This window comes from Leuresthes tenuis, unplaced genomic scaffold (genome assembly GCF_036924035.1).
Source record: "Leuresthes tenuis unplaced genomic scaffold, fLeuTen1.0.hap1 SCAF_5, whole genome shotgun sequence".
In the NCBI taxonomy this organism is placed as follows: domain Eukaryota; kingdom Metazoa; phylum Chordata; class Actinopteri; order Atheriniformes; family Atherinopsidae; genus Leuresthes; species Leuresthes tenuis.
Window position 1 is genome coordinate 36,854,280 of NW_027325359.1, and position 14,324 is coordinate 36,868,603.

At 47.1% G+C, this 14,324-nt stretch overlaps 1 protein-coding gene across 3 annotated transcripts in view; it reads left to right on the forward strand.

The window, feature by feature from the left end:
* Nucleotides 1-7,795: 7,795 nt before the first annotated feature.
* The window catches only part of LOC140307777 (carbohydrate sulfotransferase 8-like), a 40,070-nt gene continuing 33,541 nt past the window's right edge, over nucleotides 7,796-14,324 (forward strand). For all 3 annotated transcript variants that reach the window (XM_072386781.1, XM_072386782.1, XM_072386779.1), the window contains exon 1: nucleotides 7,796-8,021. The gene's annotated coding sequence lies outside the window, so the exon portion shown is untranslated. The remainder of the gene's footprint in view (nucleotides 8,022-14,324) is intronic.

Below are 14,324 nucleotides of genomic sequence, written 5' to 3' on the forward strand. Positions count from 1 at the left end.
ACTTAGAACCCATGGCTGAACAGAACAAACCCGATCAGAGTCGGACTGAGAGGAAACTCCCAGAGCAGCAGGACAGCCTCTCAGAAACGGTGGGATCAGGTGGGCTGAAAAGACCTGAGAACTGCTACAGAACCGGGTTTTTAAAGATCAATCTCAGCCCTTTCAGTCACAGTCAGACGCTTTAGTAAAGGCTTGTTTTAATAATGGACCGGAGCAGAAATGGGCTGAGATCTTAGAGGCTCGTCACACAGTTGGAGGATATAAACCATATGGATTTGGACCCTGCAGCACTGTTTCTGCTCTAAAACATATGAGCTCTGAGAACTTCTCTGGTACCGTGAATAACTGTGTTTTTGGACTGGTTCCGAGCTGTTTCTGCCCTCCAAACTAACCCCCTCCCTGGCTGATTGGACCAGCTCTGGGATCCAGTCCAGAACTTCCACCTGCTTTAAAATCACAGCCAAACGGTCACAGGAGGCGGTTTCCACATCAGTCAACCCTCTGAAACCTTTGGTTTGTGTATCTCAGGAGGCTTTATGGACCTCCTGAAGGCTGGATTCACTTCATTTTTATCCCCATGAAGCCAGAATCAGACATGATGAGGACAGAAGTGTAGCCAGAGGTCGGCGGAAAGTCTCAGAAGGCCTTAAAATCTGCAGGTTAGACTTAATTTACTGATTAAAGTAGAACCTCCACCCATTGGTCTAAACATTATCTCATTAATGAAACCTTTAATTCTGGATTGAGTGAGAACACATCTGCAGCTGGATTAGAACACATCTGCAGCTGAGTGAGAACACATCTGCAGCTGAATGAGAACACATCTGCAGCTGGATGAGAACACATCTGCAGCTGGATGAGAACACATCTGCAGCTGGATGAGAACACATCTGCAGCTGGATTAGAACACATCTGCAGCTGAGTGAGAACACATCTGCAGCTGAATGAGAACACATCTGCAGCTGGATGAGAACACATCTGCAGCTGAGTGAGAACACATCTGCAGCTGGATGAGAACACATCTGCAGCTGAATGAGAACACATCTGCAGCTGGATGAGAACACATCTGCAGCTGGATGAGAACACATCTGCAGCTGAATGAGAACACATCTGCAGCTGGATGAGAACACATCTGCAGCTGGATGAGAACACATCTGCAGCTGAATGAGAACACATCTGCAGCTGGATAAGAACACATCTGCAGCTGAGTGAGAACACATCTGCAGCTGGAAGAGAACACATCTGCAGCTGAGTGAGAACACATCTGCAGCTGAATGAGAACACATCTGCAGCTGAATGAGAACACATCTGCAGCTGGATGAGAACACATCTGCAGCTGGAAGAGAACACATCTGCAGCTGAGTGAGAACACATCTGCAGCTGGATGAGAACACATCTGCAGCTGAATGAGAACACATCTGCAGCTGAATGAGAACACATCTGCAGCTGGATGAGAACACATCTGCAGCTGAGTGAGAACACATCTGCAGCTGAATGAGAACACATCTGCAGCTGAGTGAGAACACATCTGCAGCTGAGTGAGAACACATCTGCAGCTGGATGAGAACACATCTGCAGCTGAGTGAGAACACATCTGCAGCTGAATGAGAACACATCTGCAGCTGAGTGAGAACACATCTGCAGCTGGATGAGAACACATCTGCAGCTGAGTGAGAACACATCTGCAGCTGAGTGAGAACACATCTGCAGCTGGATGAGAACACATCTGCAGCTGAGTGAGAACACATCTGCAGCTGGATGAGAACACATCTGCAGCTGGATGAGAACACATCTGCAGCTGGATGAGTACACATCTGCAGCTGGATGAGTACACATCTGCAGCTGTGCAGCTGAATGAGAACACATCTGCAGCTGGATGAGAACACATCTGCAGCTGGATGAGAACACATCTGCAGCTGAGTGAGAACACATCTGCAGCTGAGTGAGAACACATCTGCAGCTGGATGAGAACACATCTGCAGCTGGATAAGAACACATCTGCAGCTGAGTGAGAACACATCTGCAGCTGGAAGAGAACACATCTGCAGCTGAGTGAGAACACATCTGCAGCTGAGTGAGAACACATCTGCAGCTGGATGAGAACACATCTGCAGCTGGATGAGAACACATCTGCAGCTGGATGAGAACACATCTGCAGCTGAATGAGAACACATCTGCAGCTGAATGAGAACACATCTGCAGCTGGATGAGAACACATCTGCAGCTGGATGAGAACACATCTGCAGCTGAGTGAGAACACATCTGCAGCTGAGTGAGAACACATCTGCAGCTGGATGAGAACACATCTGCAGCTGAGTGAGAACACATCTGCAGCTGAATGAGAACACATCTGCAGCTGAATGAGAACACATCTGCAGCTGAGTGAGAACACATCTGCAGCTGAATGAGAACACATCTGCAGCTGAGTGAGAACACATCTGCAGCTGAGTGAGAACACATCTGCAGCTGAATGAGAACACATCTGCAGCTGAGTGAGAACACATCTGCAGCTGGATGAGAACACATCTGCAGCTGAGTGAGAACACATCTGCAGCTGGATGAGAACACATCTGCAGCTGGATGAGAACACATCTGCAGCTGGATGAGAACACATCTGCAGCTGGATGAGAACACATCTGCAGCTGGATGAGAACACATCTGCAGCTGGATGAGAACACATCTGCAGCTGAGTGAGAACACATCTGCAGCTGAATGAGAACACATCTGCAGCTGAGTGAGAACACATCTGCAGCTGAGTGAGAACACATCTGCAGCTGGATGAGAACACATCTGCAGCTGAATGAGAACACATCTGCAGCTGAGTGAGAACACATCTGCAGCTGGATGAGAACACATCTGCAGCTGAGTGAGAACACATCTGCAGCTGGATGAGAACACATCTGCAGCTGAGTGAGAACACATCTGCAGCTGAGTGAGAACACATCTGCAGCTGGATGAGAACACATCTGCAGTTTGGATTCTGCTGGAAGAACTTTGGCAGTTTTTACAGATCTGTTATGATGCGTAACCATGGCAATGGGGAAGTTGTTAACCTGTTGGAGCAGCTAACTGAGGCCTTTTAAAATGCCTGGAATAAGACACCAAATCCAGATGAGCTGAAGAGGAGACGTGAAATCACAGCAGATGTTTTCTCAGGACACTTCAGGGATCCGGCCCAATGCAAGCCAATCATCATCCAATCAAATCTGAGCGTGCATGAGACTATGAGGTTGATTTGGGGTCTTATTTCCAGGCATTACTGCCGCTCCAACAGGTTAATAGTTTTCACGTTGCCATGGCTACGCATCATAACAGATCTAAGGCAAAAAGCCACTTCCATTTCTGCCACAACTTTCTCTCTGTTTCTGTTTCATTTTGTTATTTATCTGCAACAACAGCTGATCTTTGATTAATTCTGCAGGGATAACTGAAATAAAACTGACTCTCTGATGGTGTGAAGGACAAAGCTTCAGGATCTCTAACCTTAGCAGAGGTCTCTGAGGCGGCAGCAGAGGTCGAGGCCGAACCCTCGGGCTCCAGCTGAGGACCATCCAACGTCTTTGACTGTGAAGAGAAACCAGCTGAGATGTGACACAGAGGCTTCAGCCGCTCTGTCGGCAGCTTTCTATCATCAGAAACCTTCAGGAACAGCTGAACACACGATTAAAAACATCATCAGACGTGTTTCCGTACCTTCTCCATCTGTAGCTGCTTGTCTCTTTCACAGATTCAACTTTTAAAGAAACACAAATGAAAACATTCTGAGTTCTGGAGAACCTCCACAGTTCCAAGCAGCTCCAGAATATGGACTGAAGAGGTCATTTGTGTCACTCTGAGGGGTCAGAGGCGAAAACACGGGAGGTCTTTGAGCTCCTTCCAGGTGTTTCCAGGTGTTTCCAGGTGTTTCCAGGTGTTTCCAGGTGATTCCAGGTGTTTCCAGGTGCTTCAGCTTCTGGTGGGGGTGGAATTTAATCAGTTTTGAGGCCTTTTTGTTAAAAAAAACCATCCAGTTGTTTGGTCATGTGACTGGTGATGACGTCATACAGGTCCTGTAAGGGGGGGGTCTCTTTGGGGACACTTTCCAGGTGTTTCCAGGTGTTTCCAGGTGCTTCCAGGTGCTTCAGCTTCTGGTGGGGGTGGAATTTAATCAGTTTTGAGGCCTTTTTGTTTAAAAAAACCATCCAGTTGTTTGGTCATGTGACTGGTGATGACGTCATACAGGTCCTGTAAGGGGGGGGTCTCTTTGGGGACACTTTCCAGGTGTTTCCAGGTGTTTCCAGGTGTTTCAGCTTCTGATGGGGTGGAATTTAATCAGTTTTGAGGCCTTTTTGTTTAAAAAAAAACATTCAGTTGTTTGGTCATGTGACTGGTGATGACGTCATACAGGTCCTGTAGGGGGGGGGGGGCTCTTTGGGGACACTTTCCAGGTGTTTCCAGGTGTTTCCAGGTGCTTCGGCTTCTGGTGGGGTGGAATTTAATCAGTTTTGAGGCCTTTTTGTTTAAAAAAAAACATCCAGTTGTTTGGTCATGTGACTGGTGATGACGTCATACAGGTCCTGTAAGGGGGGGGGGTCTCTTTGGGGACACTTTCCCGGTGTTTCCAGGTGATTCCAGGTGTTTCAGCTTCTGGTGGGGGTGGAATTTAATCAGTTTTGAGGCCTTTTTGTTTAAAAAAAACCATCCAGTTGTTTGGTCATGTGACTGGTGATGACATCATACAGGTCATGTAGGGGGGGGTCTCTTTGGGGACACTTTCCAGGTGTTTCCAGGTGTTTCCAGGTGCTTCCAGGTGCTTCAGCTTCTGGTGGGGGTGGAATTTAATCAGTTTTGAGGCCTTTTTGTTTAAAAAAAACCATCCAGTTGTTTGGTCATGTGACTGGTGATGACATCATACAGGTCATGTAGGGGGGGGTCTCTTTGGGGACACTTTACAGGTGTTTCCAGGTGTTTCCAGGTGCTTCCAGGTGTTTCAGCTTCTGGTGGGGTGGAATTTAATCAGTTTTGAGGCCTTTTTGTTAAAAAAAAACATCCAGTTGTTTGGTCATGTGACTGGTGATGACGTCATACAGGTCCTGTAAGGGGGGGGTCTCTTTGGGGACACTTTCCAGGTGTTTCCAGGTGTTTCCAGGTGCTCCAGCTTGTGGTGGGGGTGGAATTTAATCAGTTTTGAGGCCTTTTTGTTTAAAAAAAACATCCAGTTGTTTGGTCATGTGACTGGTGATGACGTCATACAGGTCCTGTAAGGGGGGGGTCTCTTTGGGGACACTTTCCAGGTGTTTCCAGGTGTTTCCAGGTGCTTCAGCTTCTGGTGGGGGTGGAATTTAATCAGTTTTGAGGCCTTTTTGTTTAAAAAAAAACATCCAGTTGTTTGGTCATGTGACTGGTGATGACATCATACAGGTCATGTAGGGGGGGGTCTCTTTGGGGACACTTTCCAGGTGTTTCCAGGTGCTTCCAGGTGTTTCAGCTTCTGGTGGGGTGGAATTTAATCAGTTTTGAGGCCTTTTTTAAAAAAAAAACATCCAGTTGTTTGGTCATGTGACTGGTGATGACGTCATACAGGTCCTGTAAGGGGGGGGGGGTCTCTTTGGGGACACTTTCCAGGTGTTTCCAGGTGTTTCCAGGTGCTTCAGCTTCTGGTGGGGGTGGAATTTAATCAGTTTTGAGGCCTTTTTGTTTAAAAAAAACATCCAGTTGTTTGGTCATGTGACTGGTGATGACGTCATACAGGTCCTGTAAGGGGGGGGTCTCTTTGGGGACACTTTCCAGGTGTTTCCAGGTGTTTCCAGGTGCTTCCAGGTGCTTCAGCTTCTGGTGGGGGTGGAATTTAATCAGTTTTGAGGCCTTTTTGTTTAAAAAAAAACATCCAGTTGTTTGGTCATGTGACTGGTGATGACATCATACAGGTCATGTAGGGGGGGGTCTCTTTGGGGACACTTTCCAGGTGTTTCCAGGTGCTTCCAGGTGTTTCAGCTTCTGGTGGGGTGGAATTTAATCAGTTTTGAGGCCTTTTTTAAAAAAAAAACATCCAGTTGTTTGGTCATGTGACTGGTGATGACGTCATACAGGTCCTGTAAGGGGGGGGGGTCTCTTTGGGGACACTTTCCAGGTGTTTCCAGGTGTTTCCAGGTGCTTCAGCTTCTGGTGGGGCTGGAATTTAATCAGTTTTGAGGCCTTTTTGTTTAAAAAAAAACATCCAGTTGTTTGGTCATGTGACTGGTGATGACGTCATACAGGTCCTGTAAGGGGGGGGGGGTCTCTTTGGGGACACTTTCCAGGTGTTTCCAGGTGTTTCCAGGTGTTTCCAGGTGTTTCCAGGTGCTTCAGCTTCTGGTGGGGGTGGAATTTAATCAGTTTTGAGGCCTTTTTGTTTAAAAAAAAACATCCAGTTGTTTGGTCATGTGACTGGTGATGACGTCATACAGGTCCTGTAAGGGGGGGGGGTCTCTTTGGGGACACTTTCCAGGTGTTTCCAGGTGTTTCCAGGTGCTTCCAGGTGTTTCAGCTTCTGGTGGGGTGGAATTTAATCAGTTTTGAGGCCTTTTTTAAAAAGAAAACATCCAGTTGTTTGGTCATGTGACTGGTGATGACGTCATACAGGTCCTGTAAGGGGGGGGGTCTCTTTGGGTACACTTTCCAGGTGTTTCCAGGTGTTTCCAGGTGTTTCCAGGTGCTTCCAGGTGTTTCAGCTTCTGGTGGGGTGGAATTTAATCAGTTTTGAGGCCTTTTCTTAAAAAAAACCATCCAGTTGTTTGGTCATGTGACTGGTGATGACGTCATACAGGTCCTGTAAGGGGGGGGGGTCACTTTGGGGACACTTTCCAGGTGTTTCCAGGTGTTTCCAGGTGATTCCAGGTGTTTCAGCTTCTGATGGGGTGGAATTTAATCAGTTTTGAGGAATTTTTGTTTTAAAAAAAACATCCAGTTGTTTGGTCATGTGACTGGTGATGACGTCATACAGGTCCTGTAAGGGGGGGGTCTCTTTGGGGACACTTTCCAGGTGTTTCCAGGTGTTTCCAGGTGATTCCAGGTGTTTCCAGGTGTTTCAGCTTCTGATGGGGTGGAATTTAATCAGTTTTGAGGCCTTTTTGTTTTAAAAAAAACATCCAGTTGTTTGGTCATGTGACTGGTGATGACGTCATACAGGTCCTGTAAGGGGGGGGGGGTCTCTTTGGGGACACTTTCCAGGTGTTTCCAGGTGTTTCCAGGTGCTTCCAGGTGTTTCCAGGTGCTTCAGCTTCTGGTGGGGGTGGAATTTAATCAGTTTTGAGGCCTTTTTGTTTTAAAAAAAACATCCAGTTGTTTGGTCATGTGACTGGTGATGACGTCATACAGGTCCTGTAAGGGGGGGGGTCATTTTGGGGACTGAGCAGGATTTGTTCCGGCTGAACTTTATTGTTTTTGTTCTTTTTAATTCGATCATCTAATCATTTGCATATTTCCACCTCCTGGTCCGCCTGCATTTCCTGTTCCTCACTGATTAAATCAGACCTGCTGCCACTCAGGTGATCAGTTTCTGTTCAGGAGTGGAAATAAAATCATCTGAGGCCACAGAAGTGTCAGCTGCACTCTAACAGCTGCAGACTCTGTTGCTGTGAGGTGTCAGAAAAGCATCTGGTTCACAGGTCTGAGAGGAACCGGGAGTCTGAGGATGAAGGACAGCATCTTCATAGTTCAATTCGCTTTATTCTGACAGATTTAAAGGGATTTTCCGCAGACTCTTATTATGAAGTTCATATTTCAGAGCATCCGGTTCGACTCTTCTTCTCAGCTGGAGCTTGACTCGATCTTCTCAGCCATCCTCCCCCGTCCACAGTCAACTCTCCTCGGATTCTATCCAGCACTTTGGGCGTTTTCCTTTCGGCTTTCGGCTCCGACCCAGTTAACGGCGGCTCACCGGCTCCGGTCCACCCGGCCTTAGCGCTCTGAGGGGGCTGACTGGACTTTGTCTGGACCGGGGAAGAAAGGAGAAGCCCGGGGCAGCGGACTTTCCGACAGCCTCCATGCTGAGCCGCACACAGGTGAGTGGCGGCGGGGAGCGACCCAGAGCCGGGCCGGTGGTTCTGGTTCGGTTCCGCTCGGGTCAGTGTAACTTTCACAGCAGAGATGCAGCTTTTTAAAGTGACTTTTTGGTGGCACCTGTTCACCGGGACCCGCGTGTCAGTCACCTGTCTGCCGGTGCTTTCAGGGGTTCTCTGGGTTCTGGTTCCGCTTGTCTTCTGCTCAGGTGTCCCGGGTCATCGGAAACTGATTATTCATCCTGCTGAACAAGTGTTTGTTTAAACCGCTGAGACCGGTTTAAAGTGCTTCATCCAGCGGTTCTGCTAAAGATAAAGTGACCCCCACCTGAAGGAAACCCCATCAGTAGACATTTGTATTTAGAGCACAATTCAAAGTGCTTCACAGCTGCATAAAATCACAAGAAGGCAAATAAAATCATTCCATAAATATAAAAACAATCATTAATTAATTAAATTAAAAGCTCAGAGTGCAGATAAAATACGTTCAGCTGTCATATTCACAGCTAAATAAACTGTTTTCAGCCTGGATTTAAACTGTCAGAGCTGTGGCCTGTCTCACATCTTCTGGAGGACTTTTCCAGATTTTAGGAGCATAAACCTGAAACGAAGCCTCGGCTTGTCCTGACTCTGGGCACCAGGAGGAGGCCCCTCCCTGAGGTTCTCAGAGTCCCAGCTGGTTCATATGGCTCTAACATGTCAGAAATGTGCAGGAGCAGAACTGCTTTAAAGTCTATTCTCTGAGCGACAGGAAGCCAGAGCAGAGACCTGAGATCTGGACTAATATGGTCGTATTTCCTGGTTCTAGACCTGAGATCTGGACTAATATGGTCGTATTTCCTGGTTCTAGACATGAGCACTGGACTAATATGGTCATATTTCCTGGTTCTAGACCTGAGCTCTGGACTAATATGGTCATATTTCCTGGTTCTAGACCTGAGCACTGGACTAATATGGTCGTATTTCCTGGTTCTAGACCTGAGCACTGGACTAATATGGTCATATTTCCTGGTTCTAGACCTGAGGTCTGGACTAATATGGTCATATTTCCTGGTTCTAGACCTGAGCACTGGACTAATATGGTCGTATTTCCTGGTTCTAGACCTGAGCTCTGGACCAATATGGTCATATTTCCTGGTTCTAGACCTGAGCTCTGGACCAATATGGTCGTATTTCCTGGTTCTAGACCTGAGCACTGGACTAATATGGTCGTATTTCCTGGTTCTAGACATGAGCACTGGACTAATATGGTCGTATTTCCTGATTCTAGACCTGAGCACTGGACTAATATGGTCGTATTTCCTGGTTCTAGACCTGAGCACTGGACTAATATGGTCGTATTTCCTGGTTCTAGACCTGAGCACTGGACTAATATGGTCGTATTTCCTGGTTCTAGACCTGAGATCTGGACTAATATGGTCGTATTTCCTGGTTCTAGACCTGAGCACTGGACTAATATGGTCGTATTTCCTGATTCTAGACCTGAGCACTGGACTAATATGGTCGTATTTCCTGGTTCTAGACCTGAGCACTGGACTAATATGGTCGTATTTCCTGGGTCTAGACCTGAGCACTGGACTAATATGGTCGTATTTCCTGGTTCTAGACCTGAGATCCGGACTAATATGGTCGTATTTCCTGGTTCTAGACCTGAGGTCTGGACTAATATGGTCATATTTCCTGGTTCTAGACCTGAGCACTGGACTAATATGGTCGTATTTCCTGGTTCTAGACCTGAGATCTGGACTAATACGGTCATATTTCCTGGTTCTAGACCTGAGATCTGGACTAATACGGTCATATTTCCTGATCCTGAGTATTTGCTGGCATAATGGGAGCATGCACAGATTGAACAATAGGGGTCCCAGGATAGACCCCTGGGGAACCCCACAGGTCATAGCCATTTGGTCCACCCGATTTGACTGTTATCAGTCTATTCAATGGACATTATCAGTACACATCGGTCTCATTTATATGGGCTAGTAGGAGCCTAATAAGCCTAATAGCACTGAGGTCAAGGTTCAAAGGTCAATTTTTCAAGACGGGACTAATTTATAATCTTCACACTGACATATGTTACTCACCAGGTCAAGATCTTTCATTTTGTCCTACAACAAAGTGTCATTTTCACCTCTGTTCGGTGTCAGCCTCTTTCAGGTGTAGTTTATAAAACCATTTCATTGTCCAGCCTGGATGAACCCTAACTCTTTGGTCAGAAAGAACCTTCAAGGTATTGATAATTTTCCCAATCATGGTCATTTTTTTGGATTTGGGCTTGTGTTTTGCTTTATTTTACCCATAGGTGGGTGGCAATGGGCCCCTGGGCATGTCAACATCCCATAACCCCACGGCAGGGCACTCACTTTCCCTATTTTGTCCAACACTAAAACATATGCAACACACAGCCATGCACCACAAAAATAATGAATAATAACAATAAAGATCATTCTTCAACAGGTAGCACTCTCAGCACCTCAGATATCCTGCGCTGCCCCTGCAGGACATCTTCTGTAAAGACAGTCATATGTATGTGTATGATATCTTTCTGCTATAGTCACCAGTATAATATATTATTATACTATTACTCCTTCATCCCTATATTAATCAGCCCAACTTCTTCCATCAATCAGATCAATCAGATACATCATCATCATATAAATAGGAGTCATATTTTTGGGAAAGTAGCTCTTTAACCAGCTAGGAGTGGTTGCCAGGTTTGCTCGTACCCGCGGTTTTTACACATTATGAGTCCAGTCCGCCTCTATTAGCTCAACAACTACACTGCTACAATATGCTACTTGGCCAGCTAAACGTAAAAGGCGGGAGCGAGATCTGGCAACCTGTTTTTAAATAATAATAATAATTTAAAAAACGCAGCATGGTAGAACCGCGTCTTTATGCTATAAAAGCGTCATTTGATACCTTGAATGTGTTTGTTCCATAAAGATTATAGACTGAACAAGCTAAAACACCTTTTCCTTTTTTTAAATTGATGTTTACTCTTCTTCTGTCCTTTTCCCGTTGTTTTTTGGTGCTAGTGCTCCCCCTACTGGCTGACTGAAATAATGGTAGGCCTACAGCCTCCTGAACCTACCAGTAGGTTCAGTTGGCCCCTATTAGCTCACATAAACGGGCCCGATGTGTGCTGATAATGTCCATGGAATAGACTGAGAACAGTCAAATTTGTCATTAAACACACAGCTTTTCTCTGTAAACCTCATAATGAACCTGGAGCTTTGACCTGTGCCATTTCCATTCGGCTCTCCGGCTCTTTTCTGTGCCCTGAGCGACTCTTCTGTTCTCCACGGCGCCCTTTGCCCACTTTTAACCATTAGTAGTTCGTTTTGTGTTGGACTGCTCCTTTATGGCAGAAATCAGAATTGGTTGTTTTGACCTCTAGAAATGAAATTGATTGAGATATTTCATTAATTCGTTCTTTAAAAGGTGAGATTTTAAGCGTATTTTAAAGTTTTTTTTACTTTGAAGTTGGTGGAAAGATGTTTATGACTCATCCTGCACTCAGGGGCGGGCCCTAACCTGCTGACCAATGAAAAGCCTTCTTGTGTTTTAAAGCTCAGCAGAGACAGTTCAGGCCAGAGGAGCCGACCAATCAGATACAGACTTCAGAAACTAACCCTAACCCTAAAACTTCAGGCACTGCAGACACTCCTCAGACATTTCTTAGCATTTTTAAGATGAGAAATTGTAATAAATTAGATTTATGATAAAATTAAAGCCAAAATAGGTCCAGTTTAGGTTCAGAACCGGTTCTTTAGTCTCATCTCAACAGACTTAAATCTAACTCTCAGAGCAGCTGGAGCTAATAAGTAGAGTAAAAAATTAATCTAATTAATTAGAGGCTTTGTAATAAATTAATCGCATATAAATATTTGACCTGAAAACAGTGAGAAGCAGGTTTTTTTCCCATGGATTTTAGTGTAATAATGACTGAATACATAAGCTTTAAGGGGTTTTTAAACCTTATTTCTGGCTGAAATACGTTCATCTGCTCACTGAGAACAGCTTGGTCCTCCAGAAGCTTTCAAACTTTAAATAAACTTCTGGATAAAAAGATGAAACTGCTCAGCTGGACTGTGTTTTGCTCATTTTTCCACATTATTGGGTCTGTATTTATTGTTTTTTTCATATTTTTTGTCATGTTTGTGTCACATTGTGAGGTCCAGTGAAATCAGAAATATTAACTGTTCAAATATTCCATTTAAAAATGATTCAAAAGGTAGAATTTAATTGTTGTTTCTCTGGGTTTCCCTAAAATATCAGTTTTTCTGAGCAGAACCGGTCCATGACGGGGGTTTTTATCATATTTTGGCAGATTTCCTGGGACAGGATCATGTATGTTGAGGCGTCTCTCCAGAGTTTCACCTCCAGGTTTTAATGAAGCTGAACGGATCCAAACATCTGATCCGAACCCGTTCTGGGCTTAAGGTTGATGTTTTGGTCAGAAAAGGTTCTGTCAGAGTTAATGGACTCGGTGTGACTGTAAAAAATCTGCCTGACCCCAGAGGTCCGGGGTCAGAGGTCAGAGGTCAGAGCGGACGCTTTACAGGAAACAGAAAAGTCCTGAAAGGGATGTTTGGGCTGAACTCTGAGAACAGAACCTCCTGAGGACAGAACCTCCTGAGGACAGAACCTCCTGAGGACAGAACCTCCTGAGGACAGAACCTCCTGAGGACAGAACCTCCTGAGGAGCAGAACCTCCTGAGGACAGAACCTCCCGAGGACAGAACCTCCCGAGGACAGAACCTCCCGAGGACAGAACCTCCTGAGGACAGAACCTCCCGAGGACAGAACCTCCTGAGGACAGAACCTCCCGAGGACAGAACCTCCCGAGGACAGAACCTCCCGAGGACAGAACCTCCCGAGGACAGAACCTCCTGAGGACAGAACCTCCCGAGGACAGAACCTCCGGGACCAACCTGAGGAGGGTTCTGAGGACAGAACCTCCTGAGGACAGAACCTCCTGAGGACAGAACCTCCCGAGGACAGAACCTCCTGAGGACAGAACCTCCGGGACCAACCTGAGGAGGGTTCTGAGGACAGAACCTCCCGAGGACAGAACCTCCCGAGGACAGAACCTCCCGAGGACAGAACCTCCCGAGGACAGAACCTCCGGGTCCAACCTGAGGAGGGTTCTGAGGACAGAACCTCCTGAGGACAGAACCTCCCGAGGACAGAACCTCCCGAGGACAGAACCTCCCGAGGACAGAACCTCCTGAGAACAGAACCTCCTGAGAACAGAACCTCCTGAGGACAGAACCTCGGCAGATCAGAGGGTTCTGAGGACAGAACCTCCTGAGGACAGAACCTCCTGAGGACAGAACCTCCTGAGAACAGAACCTCCTGAGGACAGAACCTCCCGAGGACAGAACCTCCGGGTCCAACCTGAGGAGGGACCTGAGGACAGAACCTCCTGAGGACAGAACCTCCTGAGGACAGAACCTCGGCAGATCAGAGGGTTCTGAGGACAGAACCTCCTGAGGACAGAACCTCCTGAGGACAGAACCTTCTGAGGACAGAACCTCCGGGTCCAACCTGAGGAGGGATCTGAGAACAGAACCTCCTGAGAACAGAACCTCCTGAGGACAGAACCTCCCGAGGACAGAACCTCCGGGTCCAACCTGAGGAGGGATCTGAGAACAGAACCTCCTGAGGACAGAACCTCGGCAGATCAGAGGGTTCTGAGGACAGAACCTCCTGAGGACAGAACCTCCTGAGGACAGAACCTCCCGAGGACAGAACCTCCGGGTCCAACCTGAGGAGGGATCTGAGAACAGAACCTCCTGAGGACAGAACCTCCTGAGGACAGAACCTCGGCAGATCAGAGGGTTCTGAGGACAGAACCTCCCGAGGACAGAACCTCCCGAGGACAGAACCTCCGGGTCCAACCTGAGGAGGGATCTGAGAACAGAACCTCCTGAGAACAGAACCTCCTGAGGACAGAACCTCCCGAGGACAGAACCTCCGGGTCCAACCTGAGGAGGGATCTGAGAACAGAACCTCCTGAGGACAGAACCTCGGCAGATCAGAGGGTTCTGAGGACAGAACCTCCTGAGGACAGAACCTCCTGAGGACAGAACCTCGGCAGATCAGAGGGTTCTGAGGACAGAACCTCCCGAGGACAGAACCTCCCGAGGACAGAACCTCCCGAGGACAGAACCTCCCGAGGACAGAACCTCCGGGTCCAACCTGAGGAGGGACCTGAGGACAGAACCTCCTGAGGACAGAACCTCCTGAGGACAGAACCTCCGGGTCCAACCTGAGGAGGGATCTGAGGACAGAACCTCC